General features: G+C 55.5%; 1 protein-coding gene across 4 annotated transcripts in view; it reads right to left on the bottom strand.

Annotated features, from left to right (window-relative positions):
* cadm4 (cell adhesion molecule 4) overlaps nucleotides 1–23,184 on the bottom strand; it is a 289,714-nt gene that overhangs the window by 157,893 nt on the left and 108,637 nt on the right. The gene's annotated exons all lie outside the window — the stretch shown is intronic.

Genomic DNA, 23,184 nt, shown 5'->3' with positions numbered 1-23,184 from the left:
TCCTCACCCCCATCCTCTACCCCACACGGATGCAGTGTTTCAATGTGTGTCTCTCCTCACCCCCATCCTCTATCCCACAAGGACTGCAGTGTTTTAATGTGTGTCCCTGACCCCCAACGTCTACCCACACGGACCGCAGTGTTTCAATGCGTGTCTCTCACCCCCATCCTCTACCCCACACGGACTGCAGTGTTTCAATGTGTGTCCCTCTCCCCCATCCTCTACCCCACACGTACTGCAGTGTTTGAATGTGTGTCCCTCACCCCCATCGTCTACCCCACACGGACTGCAGTGTTTCAATGTGTGTCCCTCACCCCCATCCGCTACCCCACACGGACTGCAGTGTTTCAATGCGTGTCCCTCAACCCCATCCTCTAGCCCACACAGAATGCAGTGTTTCAATGTGTGGCCCTCAGCCTCATCCTTTACCCCACACGGACTGCAGTGTTTGAATGTGTGTCCCTCACCCCCATCCTCTACCACACACGGACTTCAGTGTTTCAATGTGGGTCCTTCAACCCCATTCTCTACCCCACACGGACTACCGTGTTTCAATGTGTGTCCCTCACCCCCGTCCTCTACCCTACACAGACTGCAGTGTTTGAATGTGTGGCCCTCAGCCCCGTCCTCTACCCCACACGGACTGCAGTGTTTCAATGTGTGTCTCTCACCCCCGTCCTCTGCCCCACACGGACTGCAGTGTTTCAATGTGTGTCCCTCACCCCCAGCCTCTACCCCACACGGACTGCAGTGTTTCAATGTGTGTCTCTCCTCACACCCATCCTCTACCCAACACGGACTGCAGTGTTTTAATGTGTGTCCCTGACCCCCAACGTCTACCCCACACGGACTGCAGTGTTTCAATGCGTGTCTCTCACCCCCATCCTCTACCCCACATGGACTGCAGTGTTTTAATGTGTGTCCTTCACCCCCGTCCGCTACCCCACACGGACTGCGGTGTTTCAATGTGTGTCTCTCCTCACCCCCATCCTCTACCCCACACGGACTGCAGTGTTTCAATGTGTGTCCCTGACCCCCAACGTCTACCCCACATGGACTGCAGTGTTTCAATGCGTGTCTCTCACCCCCATCCTCTACCCCACACGGACTGCAGTGTTTTAATGTGTGTCCCTCACCCCCATCCTCTACCCCACACGGACTGCAGTGTTTCAATGTGTGTCCCTCGCTCCCATCCTCTACCCCACACGTACTGCAGTGTTTCAATGTGTGTCTCTCACCCCCATCCTCTACCCCACACGGACTGCAGTGTTTCAATGTGTGTCTCTCACCCCCATCCTCTACCCCACACGGACTGCAGTGTTTCAATGTGTGTCCCTCACCCCCATCGTCTACCCCACACGGACTGCTGTGTTTCAATGTGTGTTTCTCACCACCATCCTCTACCCCACACGGACTGTAGTGTTTCAATGTGTGTCCCTCACCCCCATCGTCTACCCCACACGGACTGCTGTGTTTCAATGTGTGTTTCTCACCACCATCCTCTACCCCACACGGACTGTAGTGTTTCAATGTGTGTCTCTCACACCCATCCACTACCCGACACGGACTGCTGTGTTTGAATGTGTGTCTCTCACCCCCATCGTCTACCCCACACGGACTGCTGTGTATCAATCTGTGTCCCTCACCCCCATCCTCTACCCCACACGGACTGCAGTGTTTCAAAGCGTGTCTCTAAACCCCATCCTCTACCCCACACAGACTGCAGTGTTTCAATGTGTGTCCCTCTCCCCCATCCTCTACCCCACATGGACAGCAGTGTTTGAATGTGTGTCTCTCACCCCCATCCTCTAGCCCACATGGACTGCAGTGTTTCAATGTGTGTCCCTCACGCCCATCCTCTGCCCCACACGGACTGCAGTGTTTCAATGTGTGTCCGTCACCCCCATCGTCTACCCCACACGGACTGCAATGTTTCAATGTGTGTCTCTCACCCCCATCCTCCACCCCACACGGACTGCAGTGTTTCAATGTGTGTCCCTCACCCCCGTCCTCTACCCCATACGGACTGCAGTGTTTCAATGTGTGGCCATCACCCCCATCGTCTACCCCACACTGACTGCAGTGTTTCAAAGTGTGTCCCTCTCCCCCATCCTCTACCCCACACGGACTGCAGTGTTTCAATGTGTGTCTCTGCTCACTCCCATCCTATACCCCACACGGACTGCAGTGTTTCAATGTGTGTCCCACACCCCCATCGTCTACCCCACATGGACTGCAGTGTATCAATCTGTGTCCCTCACCCCCATCCTCCACCCCACACGGACTGCAGTGTTTCAATGTGTGTCCCTCACCCCCGTCCTCAACCCCACACGGAGTGCTGTGTTTCAATGTGTGTCCCTCATCCCCATCCTCTTCCCCACACGGACTGCTGTGTTTCAATGTGTGTCCCTCACCCCCATCCTCTACCCCACACGGACTGCAGTGTTTCAATGTGTGTCCCTCACCCCCATCGTCTACCCCACACGGACTGCAGTGTTTCAATGTGTGTCCTTCACCCCCGTCCTCAACCCCACACGGACTGCAGTGTTTCAATGTGTGTCCCTCATCCCCATCCTCAACCCCTCACGGACTGCTGTGTTTCAATGTGTGTCTCTCCTCACCCCCATCCTCTACCCCACACGGACTGCAGTGTTTCAATGTGTGTCTCTCCTCACCTCCATCCTCTACCCCACACGGACTGCAGTGTTTCAATGTGTGTCTCTCACCCCCATCCACTACCCCACACGGACTGCTGTGTTTCAATGTGTGTCTCTCACCCCCGTCCTCAACCCCACACGGAGTGCAGTGTTTCAATGTGTGTCGCTCATCCCCATCCTCTTCCCCACACGGACTGCTGTGTTTCAATGTGTGTCCCTCACCCCCATCGTCTACCCCACACGGACTGCAGTGTTTCAATGTGTGTCCTTCACCCCCGTCCTCAACCCCACACGGACTGCAGTGTTTCAATGTGTGTCCCTCATCCCCATCCTCAACCCCTCACGGACTGCTGTGTTTCAATGTGTGTCTCTCCTCACCCCCATCCTCTACCCCACACGGACTGCAGTGTTTCAATGTGTGTCTCTCCTCACCTCCATCCTCTACCCCACACGGACTGCAGTGTTTCAATGTGTGTCTCTCACCCCCATCCACTACCCCACACGGACTGCTGTGTTTCAATGTGTGTCTCTCACCCCCATCCTCTACCCCACACGGACTGCAGTGTTTCAATGTGTGTCGCTCCTCACCCCCATCCTCTGCCCCACACGGACTGCAGTGTTTCAAAGTGTGTCCCTCATCCCCATCCTCAACCACACACGGAACGAAGTGTATCAATGTGTGTCCCTCACCCCTGTCCCCCACCCCACATGGACTGCAGTGTTTCAATCTGTGTCCCTCACCCCCATCCTCTGCCCCATACGGACTGCAGTGTTTCAATGTGTGTCCCTCACCGCCATCCTCTACCCACACGGACTGCAGTGTTTCAATGTGTGTCCCTCACCCCCATCCCCTACCCCACACGGACTGCAGTGTTTTAATGTGTGTCCCTCACGCCCATCCTCTGCCCCACACGGGCTGCAGTGTTTCGATGTGTGTCTCTGCTCACTCCCATCCTCTACCCCACACGGACTGCAGTGTTTCAATGTGTGTCCCACACCCCCATCGTCTACCCCACACGGACTGCAGTGTATCAATCTGTGTCCCTCACCCCCGTCCCCTACCCCACACGGACTGCAGTGTTTTAATGTGTGTCCCTCACGCCCATCCTCTGCCCCACACGGACTGCAGTGTTTCAATGTGTGTTTCTCACCCCCATCCTCTACCGCACACGGACTGCAGTGTTTCAAAGTGTGGCCCTTATCCCCATTCTCTACCTCACACGGACTGCAGTGTTTCAATGTGCGTCCCTCACCCCCATCCTCTACCCCACACGGACTGCTGTGTTTCAATTTGTGTCCCTCTCCCCCATCGTCTACCCCACATGGACTGCAGTGTTTCAATGTGTGTCCCTCACCCCCATCCTCTACCCCACACGGACTGCAGTGTTTCAATGTGCGTCCCTCACCCCCATCCTCTACCCCACACGGACTGCAGTGTTTCAATGTGTGTCTCTCACACCCATCCACTACCCGACACGGACTGCTGTGTTTGAATGTGTGTCCCACACCCCCATCGTCTACCCCACACGGACTGCAGTGTATCAGTCCGTGTCCCTCACCCCCATCCTCCACCCCACACGGACTGCAGTGTTCCAATGTGTGTTTCTCCTCACCCCCATCCTCTATCCCACACGTACTGCAGTGTTTCAATGGGTGTCCCTGACCCCCAACGTCCACCCCCCACGGACTGCAGTGTTTCAAAGCGTGTCTCTAACCCCCATCCTCTACCACACACGGAATGCAGTGTTTCAATGTGTGTCTCTCACCCCCATCCACTACCCGACACGGACTGCTGTGTTTGAATGTGTGTCCCACACCCCCATCGTCTACCCCAGACGGACTGCAGTGTATCAGTCTGTGTCCCTCACCCCCATCCTCCACCCCACACGGAATGCAGTGTTTCAATGTGCGTCCCTCACCCCCATCCTCTATCCCACACGGACTGCAGTGTTTCAATGGGTGTCCCTGACCCCCAACGTCTACCCCCCACGGACTGCAGTGTTTCAAAGCGTGTCTCTAACCCCCATCCTCTACCACACACGGACTGCAGTGTTTCAATGTGTGTCTCTCACCCCCATCCTCTACCCCACACGGACTGCAGTGTTTCAATGTGTGTCTCTCACCCCTATCGACTACTCCTCACGGACTGCAGTTTATCAATGTGTGGCCCTCACCTGTATTCTCTACCTCACACGGACTGCAATGTTTCAATGTGTGTCTCTCACCCCCATCCTCCACCCCACACGGACTGCAGTGTTTCAAAGTGTGTCCCTCTCCCCCATCCTCTACCCCACATGGACTGCAGTGTTTCAATGTGTGTCCCTCACCCCCATCCTCTACCCCACACGGACTGCAGTGTTTCAATGTGTGTCTCCGCTCACCCCGATACTCTACCCCACACGGACGGCTGTGTTTCAATTTGTGTCCCTCTCCCCCATCGTCTACCCCACACGGACTGCAGTGTTTCAATGTGTGTCTCCGCTCACCCCGATACTCTACCCCACACGGACGGCTGTGTTTCAATTTGTGTCCCTCTCCCCCATCGTCTACCCCACATGGACTGCAGTGTTTCAATGTGTGGCCCTCTCCCGTATTCTCTACCCCACACGGACTGCAGTGTTTCAATGTGTGTCCCTCACCCCCAACCTCTACCCCACACGGACTGCAGTTTTTCAATGTGTGGCCCTCACACCCATCTTCTACCCCACACGGACTGCAATGTTTCAATGTGTGTCTCTCACCCCCATCCTCCACCCCACACGGACTGCAGTGTTTCAATGTGTGTCTCTCCTCACCCCCATCCTCTACCCCACACGGACTGCAGTGTTTCAATGCGTGTCTCTCCTCACCCCCATCCTCTACCCCACACGGACTGCAGTGTTTCAATGCGTGTCCCTGACCCCCAACGTCTACCCCACACGGACTGCAGTGTTTCAATGTGTGTCTCTCACCCCGATCCTCTACCCCACACGGACTGCAGTGTTTCAATGTGTGTCCGTCACCCCCATTGTCTACCCCACACGGACTGCAGTGTTTCAATGTGTGTCCGTCACCCCCATCGTCTACCCCTCACGGACTGCAGTGTTTCAATGTGTGTCTCACCTCACGCCCATCCTCTACCCCACACGGACTGCAGTGTTCAAATGTGTGTCCCTCACCCACGTCCTCTACCCCACACGGACTGCAGTGTTTCAATGTGTGTCCCTCACACCCAGCGTCTACCCCACACGGACTGCAGTGTTTAAATGTGTGTCTCTCCTCACCCCGATCCTCTACCCCACACGGACTGCAGTGTTTCAATGTGTGTCCCTCACGCCCATCCTCTACCCCACACGGACTGCAGTAATTCAATGGGTGTCCCTGACCCCCAACGTCTACCCCACACGGACTGCAGTGTTTCAAAGTGTGTCCCTCACCCCCATCCTCTACCCCTCACGGACTGCAGTGTTTCAATGTGTGTCCCTCACCCACGTCCTCTACCCCACATGGACTGAAGTGCTTCAAAGTGCATCCCTCACCCGCATCCTCTACCCCACACGGACTGCAGTGTTTCAATGTGTGTTTCTCACCACCATCCTCTACCCCACACGGACTGTAGTGTTTCAATGTGTGTCCCTCACCCCCATTCTCTACCCCACACGGACTGCAGTGTTTCAATGTGTGTCCCTCACCCCCATCCTCTACCCCACACGGACTGCAGTGTTTCAATGTGTGTCTCTCACACCCATCCACTACCCGACACGGACTGCTGTGTTTGAATGTGTGTCCCACACCCCCATCGTCTACCCCACACGGACTGCAGTGTATCAGTCTGTGTCCCTCACCCCCATCCTCTACCCCACACGGACTGCAGTGTTCCAATGTGTGTCCCTCACCCCCATCCTCTACCCCACACGGACTGCAGTGTTTCAAAGCGTGTCCCTCACCCCCATCCTCTACCCCACACAGACTGCAGTGTTTCAATGTGTGTCCCTCTCCCCCATCATCTACCCCACATGGACTGCAGTGTTTCAATGTGTGTCCCTCACCCCTATCGACTACTCCTCACGGAATGCAGTGTATCAATGTGTGGCCCTCACCTGTATTCTCTACCCCACACGGACTGCAATGTTTCAATGTGTGTCTCTCACCCCCATCCTCCACCCCACACCGACTGCAGTGTTTCAAAGTGTGTCCCTCTCCCCCATCCTCTACCCCACATGGACAGCAGTGTTTGAATGTGTGTCTCTCACCCCCATCCTCCACCCCACACCGACTGCAGTGTTTCAATGTGTGTCCCTCACCCCCATCCTCTACCCCACACGGACTGCAGTGTTTCAATGTGTGTCCCTCACCCCCATCCTCTACCCCACACGGACTGCAGTGTTTCAATGTGTGTCCCTCACCCCCATCCTCTACCCCACACGGACTGCAGTGTTTCAATGTGTGTCTCTCACACCCATCCTCTACCCCACATGGACAGCAGTGTTTGAATGTGTGTCTCTCACCTCCATCCTCTACCCCACACGGACTGCAGTGTTTCAATGTGTGTCTCTCCTCACCCCGATCCTCTACCCCACACGGACTGCAGTGTTTCAATTTGTGTCTCTCACCCCCATCCTCTACCCCACACGGACTGCAGTGTTTCAATGTGTGTCCTTCACCGCTGTCCTCTACCCCACACGGACTGCAGTGTTTGAATGTGTGTCTCTCACCCCCATCCTCTGCCCCACACGGACTGCAGTGTTTGAATGTGTGTCCCTCACCCCCATCCCCTACCCCACATGGACTGCTGTGTTTCAATGTGTGTCCCACACCCCCATCGTCTACCCCACACGGACTGCAGTGTATCAATCTGTGTCCCTCACCCCCGTCCCCTACCCCACACGGACTGCAGTGTTTTAATGCGTGTCCCTCTCCCCCATCGTCTACCCAACATGGACTGCAGTGTTTCAATGTGTGTCCCTCACCCCCATCCTCTACCCCACACGGACTGCTGTGTTTCAATGTGTGTCCCTCACCCCCATCCTCTACCCCACACGGACTGCAGTGTTTCAATGTGTGTCTCTCACACCCATCCACTACCCGACACGGACTGCTGTGTTTGAATGTGTGTCCCACACCCCCATCGTCTACCCCACACGGACTGCAGTGTATCAATCTGTGTCCCTCACCCCCATCCTCTACCCCACACGGACTGCAGTTTTTCAATGTGTGGCCCTCACACCCATCCTCTATCCCAATGGACTGCAGTGTTTCAATGTGTGTCCCTCACCCCCATCCTCTACCCCACACGGACTGCAGTGTTTCAATGTGTGTCTCTCCTCACCCATCCACTACCCGACACGGACTGCTGTGTTTGAATGTGTGTTTCTCACCCTCATCGTCTACCCCACACGGACTGCGGTGTTTCAATGTGTGTCTCTCCTCACCCCCATCCTCTACCCCACACGGACTGCGGTGTTTCAATGTGTGTCTCTCCTCACCCCCATCCTCTGCCCCACACGGACTGCAGTGTTTCAATGTGTGTCCCTGACCCCCATCCTTTACCCCACACGGACTGCAGTGTTTAAATGTGTGTCCCTCACCACCATCCTGTACCCCACATGGACTGTACTGTTTTAAAGTGTGTCTCTCCTCACCCCCATCCTCTACCCCACACGGACTGCACTGTTTCAATGCGTGTCTCTCACCCCCATCCTCTACACCTCACGGACTGCAGTGTTTCAATGTGTGGCCCACACCCCCATCCTCTACCCCACACGGACTGCAGTATTTCAATGTGTGTCCCTCACCCCCATCGTCTACCCCTCACGGACTGCAGTGTTTCAATGTGTGGCCCTCACCCCCATCCTCTACCCCACACGGACTGCAGTGTTTCAATGTCTGTCCCTCACCCCCATCCTCTACCCCACACGGACTGCAGTGTTTCAATGTGTGTCCCTCACCCCCATCGTCTACCCCTCACGGACTGCAGTGTTTCAATGTGTGTCCCTCACCCCCATCGTCTACCCCTCACGGACTGCAGTGTTTCAATGTGTGTCTCTCCTCACCCCCATCCTCTACCCCACATTGACTGCAGTGTTTCAATGTGTGTCTCTCCTCACCCCCATCCTCTACCCCACACGGACTGCACTGTTTCAATGCGTGTCTCTCACCCCCATCCTCTACCCCACACGGACTGCAGTGTTTCAATGTCTGTCCCTCACCCCCATCCTCTACCCCTCACGAACTGCAGTGTTTCAATGTGTGTCCCTCACCCCCATCGTCTACCCCACATGCACTGCAGTGTTTCAATGTGTGTCCCTCAACCCCATCCCCTACCCCACACGGACTGCAGTGTTTCAATGTGTGTCCCTCACCCCCATCGTCTACCCCACATGGACTGCAGTGTTTCAATCTGTGTCCCTCACCCCCATCGTCTACCCCACATGGACTGCAGTGTTTCAATCTGTGTCTCTCCTCATCCCCACTGTCTACCTCACAGGGACTGCAGTGTATCAATGTGTGTCCCTCAGCCCCGTCCTCTACCCCACACGGACTGCAGTGTTTCAATGTGTGTCCCTCACCCCCATTCTCTACCCTACACTGACTACCGTGTTTCAATGTGTGTCCCTCACCCACGTCCTCTACCCCACACGGACTGCAGTGTTTCAATGTGTGTCCCTCACCCCATCCTCTACCCCACACGGACTGCAGTGTTTCAATGTGTGACCTTCACCGCTGTCCTGTACCCCACACGGACAGCAGTGTTTCAATGTGTGTCTCTCACCCCCATCCTCAACCCTACACGGACTGCTGTGTTTTAATGTGTGTCCCTCACCCACGTCCTCTACCCCACACGGACTGCAGTGTTTCAATGTGTGTCCCTCACCCCCATCCTCTACCACACATGGACTGCTGTGTTTCAATGTGTGTTTCTCACCCCATCCTCTGCCTCACACGGACTGCAGTTTTTCAATGTGTGGCCCTCACACCCATCTTCTACCCCACACGGACTGCAATGTTTCAATGTGTGTCCCTCACCCCCGTCCTCTGCCCCACACGGACTGCAGTGTTTCAAAGTGTGTCCCTCTCCCCCATCCTCTACCCCACATGGACTGCAGTGTTTTAATGTGTGTCCCTCACCCCCATCCTCTACCCCACACGGACTGCAGTGTTTCAATGTGTGTCCCTCACCCCCATCGTCTACCCCACAGGGACTGGAGTGCTTCAATGAGTGTCTCTCCTCACCCCCATCCTCTACCCCACACGGACTGCAGTGTTTCAATGTGTGTCCCTCACCCCCGTCCCCTACCCCACATGGACTGCAGTGTTTTAATGTGTTTGCCTCACCCCCATCCTCTACCCCACAAGTACTGCAGTGTTTCAATGTGTGTCCCTCACCCCCATCCTCTACCCCACACGGACTACAGTGTTTCAATGTGTGTCTCTCACCCCCGTCCTCTAGCCCACACGCACTGCACTGTTTCAATCTGTGTTTCTCACCCCCATCCTCTACCTCACACGGACTGCAGTGTTTCAATGTGTGACCCTGACCCCCATCCTTTACCCCACACGGACTGCAGTGTTTCAATGTGTGTCCCTCACCCCCATCCTCTACCCCACACGGACTGCAGTGTTTCAATGTGTGTCTCTAACCCCCAACCTCTACCACACACAGAGTGCAGTGTTTCAATGTCTGTCTCTCCTCACCGCATCCTCCACCCCACACGGACTGCAGTGTGTCAATGTGTGTCCCTCACGCCCATCCTCTACCCCACACGGACTGCTGTGTTTCAATGTGTGTCCCTCACCCCCATCGTCTACCCCACACGGACTGCAGTGTTTCAATAGGTGTCCCTCACCCCCATCCTCTACCCCACACGTACTGCAGTGTTTCAATGTGTGTCCCTCACCCCCATCCTCTACCCCACACGGACTGCAGTGTTTCAATGTGTGTCCCTCACCCCCATCCTCTACCCCACACGTACTACAGTGTTTCAATGTGTGTCTCTCACCCCCATCCTCTACCCCACACGTACTGCAGTGTTTCAATGTGTGTCCCTCACCCCCATCCTCTACCCCACACGTACTGCAGTGTTTCAATGTGTGTCTCTCACCCCCATCCTCTACCCCACATGGACTGTAGTGTTTCAATGTGTGTCCCTCACCCCCATCCTCTACCCCACATGGACTGCAGTGTTTTAATGTGTGTCCCTCACCCCCATCCTCTACCCCACACGGACTGCAGAGTGTCAATGTGTGTCCCTCACCCCCATCCTCTACCCCACACGGACTGCTGTGTTTCAATGTGTGTCTCTCACACCATCCTCTACCCTACACGGACTGCAGTGTTTCAATGTGTGTCCCTCACCCCCGTCCCCTACCCCACACGCACTGCAGTGTTTTAATCTGTGTCCCTCACGCCCATCCTCTGCCCCACACGGACTGCAGTGTTTCAATGTGTGTTTCTCACCCCCATCCTCTACCCCACACGGACTGCAGTGTTTCAGTGTGTGTCCGTCACCCCCATCCTCTACCCCACACGGACTGCAGTGTTTCAATGTGTGTTTCTCACCCCCATCCTCTACCCCACACGGACTGCAGTGTTTCAATGTGTGTTTCTCACCCCCATCCTCTACCCCACACGGACTGCAGTGTTTCAATGTGTGTCTCTCACCCCCATCCTCTACCCCACACGGACTGCAGTGTTTCAAAGTGTGGCCCTTATCCCCATCGTCTACCCCACACGGACTGCTGTGTTTCAATGTGTGTCCCTCACCCCATCCTCTACCCCACATGGACAGCAGTGTTTCAATGTGTGTCTCTCACCCCCATCCTCCAGCCCACACGGACAGCAGTGTTGATGTGTGTCCTCCTGAGCCCCATCCTCTACCCCACCTGGACTGCAGTGTTTCAATGTGTGTCTCTGCTCACTCCCATCCTATACCCCACACGGACTGCAGTGTTTCAATGTGTGTCCCACACCCCCATCGTCTACCCCACATGGACTGCAGTGTATCAATCTGTGTCCCTCACCCCCATCCTCCACCCCACACGGACTGCAGTGTTTCAATGTGTGTCCCTCACCCCCGTCCTCAACCCCACACGGAGTGCTGTGTTTCAATGTGTGTCCCTCATCCCCATCCTCTTCCCCACACGGACTGCTGTGTTTCAATGTGTGTCCCTCAGCCCCATCCTCTACCCCACACGGACTGCAGTGTTTCAATGTGTGTCCTTCACCCCCGTCCTCAACCCCACACGGACTGCAGTGTTTCAATGTGTGTCCCTCATCCCCATCCTCAACCCCTCACGGACTGCTGTGTTTCAATGTGTGTCCCTCACCCCCATCCTCTACCCCACACGGACTGCAGTGTTTCAATGTGTGTCCCTCACCCCCATCCTCTACCCCACACGGACTGCAGTGTTTCAATGTGTGTCCCTTAACCCCATCCTCTACCCCACACGGACTGCAGTGTTTCAATGTGTGTCCCTCACCCCCATCCTCTACCCCACATGGACTGCAGTGTTTCAATGTGTGTCGCTCCTCACCCCCATCCTCTGCCCCACACGGACTGCAGTGTTTCAAAGTGTGTCCCTCATCCCCATCCTCAACCACACACGGACCGCAGTGTATCAATGTGTGTCCCTCACCCCTGTCCCCTACCCCACATGGACTGCAGTGTTTCAATCTGTGTCCCTCACCCCCATCCTCTGCCCCATACGGACTGCAGTCTTTCAATGTGTGTCCCTCACCGCCATCCTCTACCCACACGGACTGCAGTGTTTCAATGTGTGTCCCTCACCCCCATCCTCTACCCCACACGGACTGCAGTTTTTCAATGTGTGGCCCTCACACCCATCTTCTACCCCACACGGACTGCAATGTTTCAATGTGTGTCTCTCACCCCCATCCTCCACCCCACACGGACTGCAGTGTTTCAATGTGTGGCCCTCACCCCCATCCTCTACCCCACATGGACTGCAGTGTATCAATGTGTGTCCCTCACCCCCATCCTCTACCCCACACGGACTGCAGTGTTTCAATGTGTGTCCCTCACCCCCATCCTCTACCCCACACGGACTGCAGTGTTTCAATGTGTGTCCCTCACCCCCGTCCTCTACCCCTCACGGACTGCAGTGTTTCAATGTGTGTCCCTCACCCCCATCGTCTACCCCTCACGGACTGCAGTGTTTCAATCTGTGTCTCTCCTCATCCCCACTGTCTACCTCACAGGGACTGCAGTGTATCAATGTGTGTCCCTCAGCCCCGTCCTCTACCCCTCACGGACTGCAGTGTTTCAATGTGTGTCCCTCACCCCCATCCTCTACCCCACACGAACTGCAGTGTTTCAATCTGTGTCTCTCCTCATCCCCACTGTCTACCTCACAGGGACTGCAGTGTATCAATGTGTGTCCCTCAGCCCCGTCCTCTACCCCTCACGGACTGCAGTGTTTCAATGTGTGTCCCTCACCCCCATTCTCTACCCTACACTGACTACCGTGTTTCAATGAGTGTCCCTCACCCACGTCCTCTACCCCACACGGACTGCAGTGTTTCAATGTGTGTCCCTCACACCCAGCGTCTACCCCACATGACTGCAGTGTTTAAATGTGTGTCTCTCCTCACCCCGATCCTCTACCCCACACGGACTGCAGTGTTTCAATGTGTGTCCCTCACCCCCATCCTCTACCCCACACGGACTGCAGTGTTTCAATGTGTGTCTCTCACCCCCATCGTCTACCCCACACGGACTGCAGTGTTTCAATGTGTGTCCCTCACGCCCATCCTCTACCCCACACGGACTGCAGTGTTTCAAAATGTGTCCCTCACCCCCATCCTCTACCCCTCACGGACTGCAGTGTTTCAATGTGTGTCCCTCACCCACGTCCTCTACCCCACATGGACTGAAGTGCTTCTAAGTGCATCCCTCACCCGCATCCTCTACCCCACACGGACTGTAGTGTTTCAATGTGTGTCCCTCACCACCGTCCACTACCCGACACGGACTGCTGTGTTTCAATGTGTGTCCCTCACCCCCATCCTCTACCCCACACGGACTGTAGTGTTTCAATGTGTGTCTCTCACACCCATCCACTACCCGACACGGACTGCTGTGTTTGAATGTGTGTCCCACACCCCCATCGTCTACCCCACACGGACTGCAGTGTATCAGTCTGTGTCCCTCACCCCCATCCTCTACCCCACACGGACTGCAGTGTTTCAAAGCGTGTCTCTAAACCCCATCCTCTACCCCACACAGACTGCAGTGTTTCAATGTGTGTCCCTCTCCCCCATCATCTACCCCACATGGACTGCAGTGTTTCAATGTGTGTCCCTCACCCCTATCGACTACTCCTCACGGAATGCAGTGTATCAATGTGTGGCCCTCACCTGTATTCTCTACCCCACACGGACTGCAATGTTTCAATGTGTGTCTCTCACCCCCATCCTCCACCCCACACGGACTGCAGTGTTTCAAAGTGTGTCCCTCTCCCCCATCCTCTACCCCACATGGACAGCAGTGTTTGAATGTGTGTCTCTCACCCCCATCCTCTAGCCCACATGGACTGCAGTGTTTCAATGTGTGTCCCTGACCCCCATCCTCTACCCCACACGGACTGCAGTGTTTCAATGTGTGTCTCTGCTCACCCCGATCCTCTACCCCACACGGACGGCTGTGTTTCAATTTGTGTCTCTCACCCCCATCCTCTACCCCACACGGACTGCAGTGTTTCAATGTGTGTCCTTCACCGCTGTCCTCTACCCCACACGGACTGCAGTGTTTGAATGTGTGTCTCTCACCCCCATCCTCTACCCCACACGGACTGCAGTGTTTCAGAGTGTGTCCCTCACCCCCATCCTCTACCCCACATGGACTGTAGTGCTTCAATGTGTGTCCCTGACCCCCATCCTCTACCCCACACGGACTACAGTGTTTCAATGTGTGTCTCTCACCCCCATCCTCAACCCCACACGGACTACAGTGTTTCAATGTGTGTCCCTCACCCCCATCCTCTACCCCACACGAACTGCAGTGTTTCAATGTGTGTCCTTCATCCCCATCCTCTACCCCACACGGACTGCAGTGTTTCAATGTGTGTCTCTCACCCCCATCCTCTACCCCACACGGACTGCAGTGTTTCAATGTGTGTTTCTCACCCCCATCCTCTACCCCATACGGACTGCAGTGTTTCAATGTGTGGCCATCACCCCCATCGTCTACCCCACACGGACTGCAGTGTTTCAATGTGTGTCTCTCACCCCCGTCCTCTGCCCCACACGGACTGCAGTGTTTCAATGTGTGTCTCTCACCCCCGTCCTCTGCCCCACACGGACTGCAGTGTTTCAATGTGTGTCCCACACCCCCATCCTCTACCCCACACGGACTGCAGTGTTTCAATGTGTGTCCCACACCCCCATCGTCTACCCCACATGGACTGCAGTGTATCAATCTGTGTCCCTCACCCCCATCCTCCACCCCACACGGACTGCAGTGTTTCAATGTGTGTCCCTCACCCCCATCCTCTACCCCACACGGACTGCAGTGTTTCAATGTGTGTCCCTCATCCCCATCCTCAACCCCTCACGGACTGCTGTGTTTCAATGTGTGTCTCTCCTCACCCCCATCCTCTACCCCACACGGACTGCAGTGTTTCAATGTGTGTCCTTCACCCCCGTCCTCAACCCCACACGGACTGCAGTGTTTCAATGTGTGTCTCTCACCCCCATCCTCTACCCCACACGGACTGCAGTGTTTCAATGTGTGTCTCTCACCCCATCGTCTACCCCACACGGACTGCAGTGTTTCAATGTGTGTCGCTCCTCACCCCCATCCTCTGCCCCACACGGACTGCAGTGTTTCAAAGTGTGTCCCTCATCCCCATCCTCAACCACACACGGACTGCAGTGTTTCAATGTGTGTCTCTCACCCCATCGTCTACCCCACACGGACTGCAGTGTATCAATGTGTGTCCCTCACCCCTGTCCCCTACCCCACATGGACTGCAGTGTTTCAATCTGTGTCCCTCACCCCCATCCTCTGCCCCATACGGACTGCAGTGTTTCAATGTGTGTCCCTCACCGCCATCCTCTACCCACACGGACTGCAGTGTTTCAATGTGTGTCCCTCACCCCCATCCTCTACCCCACACGGACTGCAGTGTTTCAATGTGTGTCCCTCACCCCCATCCCCTACCCCACACGGACTGCAGTGTTTTAATGTGTGTCCCACACCCCCATCGTCTACCCCACACGGACTGCAGTGTATCAATCTGTGTCCCTCACCCCCGTCCCCTACCCCACACGGAATGCAGTGTTTTAATGTGTGTCCCTCACCACCATCCTCTACCCCACACGGACTGCAGTGTTTCAATGTGTGTCTCTCACACCCATCCCCTACCCCACACGGACTGCTGTGTTTGAATGTGTGTCTCTCACACCCATCCACTACCCGACACGGACTGCAGTGTTTCTATGTGTGTCTCTCACACACATCCACTACCCGACACGGACTGCTGTGTTTGAATGTGTGTCCCACACCCCCATCGTCTACCCCACACGGACTGCAGTGTATCAATCTGTGTCCCTCACCCCCGTCCCCTACCCCACACGGACTGCAGTGTTTTAATGTGTGTCCCTCACTCCCGTCCACTATCCCACACGGACTGTAGTATTTCAATGTGCGTCCCTCACCCCCATCCTCTATCCCACACGGACTGCAGTGTTTCAATGTGTGTTTCTCCTCACCCCCATCCTCTATCCCACACGTACTGCAGTGTTTCAATGGGTGTCCCTGACACCCAACGTCTACCCCCCACGGACTGCAGTGTTTCAAAGCGTGTCTCTAACCCCCATCCTCTACCACACACGGACTGCAGTGTTTCAATGTGTGTCCTTCACCCCCGTCCTCAACCCCACACGGACTGCAGTGTTTCAATGTGTGTCCCTCATCCCCATCCTCAACCCCTCACGGACTGCTGTGTTTCAATGTGTGTCTCTCCTCACCCCCATCCTCTACCCCACATGGACTGCAGTGTTTCAATGTGTGTCCCTCACCCCCATCCTCTACCCCACACGGACTGCAGTGTTTCAATGTGTGTCTCTCACCCCATCGTCTACCCCACACGGACTGCAGTGTTTCAATGTGTGTCGCTCCTCACCCCCATCCTCTGCCCCACACGGACTGCAGTGTTTCAAAGTGTGTCCCTCATCCCCATCCTCAACCACACACGGACCGCAGTGTATCAATGTGTGTCCCTCACCCCTGTCCCCTACCCCACATGGACTGCAGTGTTTCAATCTGTGTCCCTCACCCCCATCCTCTGCCCCATACGGACTGCAGTGTTTCAATGTGTGTCCCTCACCGCCATCCTCTACCCACACGGACTGCAGTGTTTCAATGTGTGTCCCTCACCCCCATCCTCTACCCCACACGGACTGCAGTGTTTCAATGTGTGTCCGTCACCCCCATCCCCTACCCCACACGGACTGCAGTGTTTTAATGTGTGTCCCACACCCCCATCGTCTACCCCACACGGACTGCAGTGTATCAATCTGTGTCCCTCACCCCCGTCCCCTACCCCACACGGACTGCAGTGTTTTAATGTGTGTCCCTCACGCCCATCCTCTGCCCCACACGGACTGCAGTGTTTCAATGTGTGTCCCTCTCCCCCATCGTCTACCCCACATGGACTGCAGTGTATCAATGTGTGTCCCTCACCCCCATCCTCTACCCCACACGGACTGCAGTGTTTCAATGTGTGTCCCTCACCCCCATCCTCTACCCCACACGGACTGCAGTGTATCAATCTGTGTCCCTCACCCCCGTCCCCTACCCCACACGGACTGCAGTGTTTCAATGTGTGTCTCTCACACCCATCCACTACCCGACACGGACTGCTGTGTTTGAATGTGTGTCCCACACCCCCATCGTCTACCCCACACGGACTGCAGTGTGTCAATCTGTGTCCCTCACCCCCGTCCCCTACCCCACACGGACTGCAGTGTTTTAATGTGTGTCCCTCACTCCCGTCCACTATCCCACACGGACTGTAGTATTTCAATGTGCGTCCCTCACCCCCATCCTCTATCCCACACGGACTGCAGTGTTTCAATGTGTGTTTCTCCTCACCCCCATCCTCTATCCCACACGTACTGCAGTGTTTCAATGGGTGTCCCTGACACCCAACGTCTACCCCCCACGGACTGCAGTGTTTCAAAGCGTGTCTCTAACCCCCATCCTCTACCCCACACGGACTGCAGTGTTTCAATGTGTGTCCCTCACCCCTATCGACTACTCCTCACGGACTGCAGTGTATCAATGTGTGGCCCTCACCTGTATTCTCTACCCCACACGGACTGCAATGTTTCAATGTGTGTCTCTCACCCCCATCCTCCACCCCACACGGACTGCAGTGTTTCAAAGTGTGTCCCTCTCCCCCATCCTCTACCCCACATGGACAGCAGTGTTTGAATGTGTGTCCCTGACCCCCATCCTCTACCCCACACGGACTGCAGTGTTTCAATGTGTGTCTCTGCTCACCCCGATCCTCTACCCCACACGGACGGCTGTGTTTCAATTTGTGTCCCTCTCCCCCATCGTCTACCCCACACGGACTGCAATGTTTCAATGTGTGTCTCTCACCTCCATCCTCCACCCCACACGGACTGCAGTGTTTCAATGTGTGGCCCTCACCCCCATCCTCTACCCCACACGGACTGCAGTGTTTCAATGTGTGTCCCTCACCCCCATCGTCTACCCCTCACGGACTGCAGTGTTTCAATGTGTGTCTCTCCTCATCCCCACTGTCTACCTCACAGGGACTGCAGTGTATCAATGTGTGTCCCTCAGCCCCGTCCACTACCCCACACGGACTGCAGTGTTTCAATGTGTGTCCCTCACCCCCATTCTCTACCCTACACTGACTACCGTGTTTCAATGAGTGTCCCTCACCCACGTCCTCTACCCCACACGGACTGCAGTGTTTCAATGTGTGTCCCTCACCCACGTCCTCTACCCCACACGGATTGCAGTGTTTCAATGTGTGTCCCTCACACCCAGCGTCTACCCCACATGGACTGCAGTGTTTAAATGTGTGTCTCTCCTCACCCCGATCCTCTACCCCACACGGACTGCTGTGTTTCAATGTGTGTCCCTCACGCCCATCCTCTACCCCACACGGACTGCAGTAATTCAATGGGTGTCCCTGACCCCCAACGTCTACCCCACACGGACTGCAGTGTATCAGTCTGTGTCCCTCACCCCCATCCTCCACCCCACACGGACTGCAGTGTTCCAATGTGTGTCCCTCACTCCCGTCCACTATCCCACACGGACTGCAGTATTTCAATGTGCGTCCCTCACCCCCATCCTCTATCCCACACGGACTGCAGTGTTTCAATGTGTGTCTCTCCTCACCCCCATCCTCTATCCCACACGTACTGCAGTGTTTCAATGTGTGTTTCTCCTCACCCCCATCCTCTACCCCACACGGACTGCAGTGTTTCAATGGGTGTCCCTGACCCCCAACGTCTACCCCCCACGGACTGCAGTGTTTCAATGTTTGTCCCTCTCCCCCATCGTCTACCCCACATGGACTGCAGTGTTTCAATGTGTGTCCCTCACCCCCGTCCTCAACCCCACACGGAGTGCTGTGTTTCAATGTGTGTCCCTCATCCCCATCCTCTTCCCCACACGGACTGCTGTGTTTCAATGTGTGTCCCTCACCCCCATCCTCTACCCCACACGGACTGCAGTGTTTCAATGTGTGTCCCTCAGCCCCATCCTCTACCCCACACGGACTGCAGTGTTTCAATGTGTGTCCTTCACCCCCGTCCTCAACCCCACACGGACTGCAGTGTTTCAATGTGTGTCCCTCATCCCCATCCTCAACCCCTCACGGACTGCTGTGTTTCAATGTGTGTCTCTCCTCACCCCCATCCTCTACCCCACACGGACTGCAGTGTTTCAATGTGTGTCCCTCACCCCCATCCTCTACCCCACACGGACTGCAGTGTTTCAATGTGTGTCTCTCACACCCATCCACTACCCGACACGGACTGCTGTGTTTGAATGTGTGTCCCACACCCCCATCGTCTACCCCACACGGACTGCAGTGTATCAGTCTGTGTCCCTCACCCCCATCCTCCACCCCACACGGAATGCAGTGTTTCAATGTGTGTCCCTCACCGCCATCCTCTACCCACACGGACTGCAGTGTTTCAATGTGTGTCCCTCACCCCCATCCTCTACCCCACACGGACTGCAGTGTTTCAATGTGTGTCCTTCACCCCCGTCCTCAACCCCACACGGACTACAGTGTTTCAATGTGTGTCCCTTAACCCCATCCTCTACCCCACATGGACTGCAGTGTTTCAATGTGTGTCTCTCACCCCCATCCTCTACCCCACACGGACTGCAGTGTTTCAATGTGTGTCGCTCCTCACCCCCATCCTCTGCCCCACACGGACTGCAGTGTTTCAAAGTGTGTCCCTCATCCCCATCCTCAACCACACACGGACCGCAGTGTATCAATGTGTGTCCCTCACCCCTGTCCCCTACCCCACATGGACTGCAGTGTTTCAATCTGTGTCCCTCACCCCCATCCTCTGCCCCATACGGACTGCAGTGTTTCAATGTGTGTCCCTCACCGCCATCCTCTACCCAAACGGACTGCAGTGTTTCAATGTGTGTCCCTCACCCCCATCCCCTACCCCACACGGACTGCAGTGTTTTAATGTGTGTCCCTCACGCCCATCCTCTGCCCCACACGGGCTGCAGTGTTTCAATGTGTGTCTCTGCTCACTCCCATCCTCTACCCACACGGACTGCAGTGTTTCAATGTGTGTCCCTCATCCCCATCCTCTTCCCCACACGGACTGCTGTGTTTCAATGTGTGTCCCTCACCCCCATCCTCTACCCCACACGGACTGCAGTGTTTCAATGTGTGTCCCACACCCCCATCCTCTACCCCACACGGACTGCAGTGTTTCAATGTGTGTCTCTCACACCCATCCACTACCCGACACGGACTGCTGTGTTTGAATGTGTGTCCCACACCCCCATCGTCTACCCCACACGGACTGCAGTGTATCAATCTGTGTCCCTCACCCCCGTCCCCTACCCCACACGGACTGCAGTGTTTTAGTGTGTGTCTCTCACCCCCATCCTCTACCCCACACGGACTGCAGTGTTTCAAAGTGTGGCCCACACCCCCATCGTCTACCCCACACGGACTGCAGTGTTTCTATGTGTGTCCCTCACCCCCATCCTCTACCCCACACGGACTGCAGTGTTTCAATGTGTGTTCCTCACCCCCATCCTCTACCCCACACGGACTGCAGTGTTTCAATGTGTGTCCCTCACCCCCCTCCTCTACCCCACACGGACTGCAGTGTTTCAATGTGTGTCTCTCACACCCATCCACTACCCGACACGGACTGCTGTGTTTCAATGTGTGTCCCACACCCCCATCGTCTACCCCACACGGACTGCAGTGTATCAGTCTGTGTCCCTCACCCCCATCCTCCACCCCACACGGACTGCAGTGTTTCAATGTGTGTTTCTCCTCACCCCCATCCTCTATCCCACACGTACTGCAGTGTTTCAATGGGTGTCCCTGACCCCCAACGTCTACCCCCCACGGACTGCAGTGTTTCAAAGCGTGTCTCTAACCCCCATCCTCTACCACCCACGGAATGCAGTGTTTCAATGTGTGTCTCTCACCCCCATCCTCTACCCCACACGGACTGCAGTGTTTCAATGTGTGTCCCTCACCCCTATCGACTACTCCTCACGGACTGCAGTGTTTCAATGTGTGTCTCTCACCCCCATCCTCCACCCCACACGGACTGCAGTGTTTCAAAGTGTGTCCCTCTCCCCCATCCTCTACCCCACACGGACTGCAGTGTTTGAATGTGTGTCCCTGACCCCCATCCTCTACCCCACACGGACTGCAGTGTTTCAATGTGTGTCTCCGCTCACCCCGATACTCTACCCCACACGGACGGCTGTGTTTCAATTTGTGTCCCTCTCCCCCATCGTCTACCCCACATGGACTGCAGTGTTTCAATGTGTGGCCCTCTCCCGTATTCTCTACCCCACACGGACTGCAGTGTTTCAATGTGTGTCCCTCACCCCCAACCTCTACCCCACACGGACTGCAGTTTTTCAATGTGTGGCCCTCACACCCATCTTCTACCCCACACGGACTGCAATGTTTCAATGTGTGTCTCTCACCCCCATCCTCCACCCCACACGGACTGCAGTGTTTCAATGTGTGGCCCTCACCCCCATCCTCTACCCCACACGGACTGCAGTGTTTCAATGTGTGTCCCTCACCCCCATCGTCTACCCCTCACGGACTGCAGTGTTTCAATGTGTGTCCCTCACCCCCATCGTCTACCCCTCACGGACTGCAGTGTTTCAATGTGTGTCTCTCCTCACGCCCATCCTCTACCCCACATGGACTGCAGTGTTTCAATCTGTGTCTCTCCTCATCCCCACTGTCTACCTCACAGGGACTGCAGTGTATCAATGTGTGTCCCTCAGCCCCGTCCTCTACCCCACACGGACTGCAGTGTTTCAATGTGTGTCTCTCCTCACCCCCGTCCTCTACCCCACACGGACTGCAGTGTTTCAATGTGTGTCCCTCACGCCCATCCTCTACCCCACACGGACTGCAGTAATTCAATGGGTGTCCCTGACCCCCAACGTCTACCCCACACGGACTGCAGTGTTTCAATGTGTGTCCCTCACCCACGTCCTCTACCCCACATGGACTGAAGTGGTTCAAAGTGCATCCCTCACCCGCATCCTCTACCCCACACGGACTGCAGTGTTTCAATGTGTGTCCCTCACCCCCATCCTCTACCCCACACGGACTGCAGTGTTTCAATGTGTGTTTCTCACCACCATCCTCTACCCCACACGGACTGTAGTGTTTCAATGTGTGTCCCTTAACCCCATCCACTACCCGACACGGACTGCAGTGTTTCAATGTGTATCCCTCACCCCCATCGTCTACCCCACACGGACTGCAGTGTTTCAATGTGTGTCTCTCACCCCCATCGTCTACCCCACACGGACTGCAGTGTATCAGTCTGTGTCCCTCACCCCCATCCTCTACCCCACACGGACTGCAGTGTTTCAATGTGTGGCCCTCTCCCCCATCGTCTACCCCACATGGACTGCAGTGTTTCAATGTGTGTCCCTCACCCCTATCGACTACTCCTCACGGAATGCAGTGTATCAATGTGTGGCCCTCACCTGTATTCTCTACCCCACACGGACTGCAGTGTTTCAATGTGTGTCCCTCTCCCCCATCCTCTACCCCACATGGACAGCAGTGTTTGAATGTGTGTCTCTCACCCCCATCGTCTACCCCACACGGACTGCAGTGTTTCAATGTGTGTCCCTGACCCCCATCCTCTACCCCACACGGACTGCAGTGTTTCAATGTGTGTCTCTGCTCACCCCGATCCTCTACCCCACACGGACGGCTGTGTTTCAATTTGTGTCTCTCACCCCCATCCTCTACCCCACACGGACTGCAGTGTTTCAAT

The sequence above is a fragment of the Mobula birostris genome, chromosome 8 (assembly GCF_030028105.1).
Source record: "Mobula birostris isolate sMobBir1 chromosome 8, sMobBir1.hap1, whole genome shotgun sequence".
Lineage (NCBI taxonomy): Eukaryota > Metazoa > Chordata > Chondrichthyes > Myliobatiformes > Myliobatidae > Mobula > Mobula birostris.
This window is presented reverse-complemented; position numbering and strand designations above follow the sequence as displayed.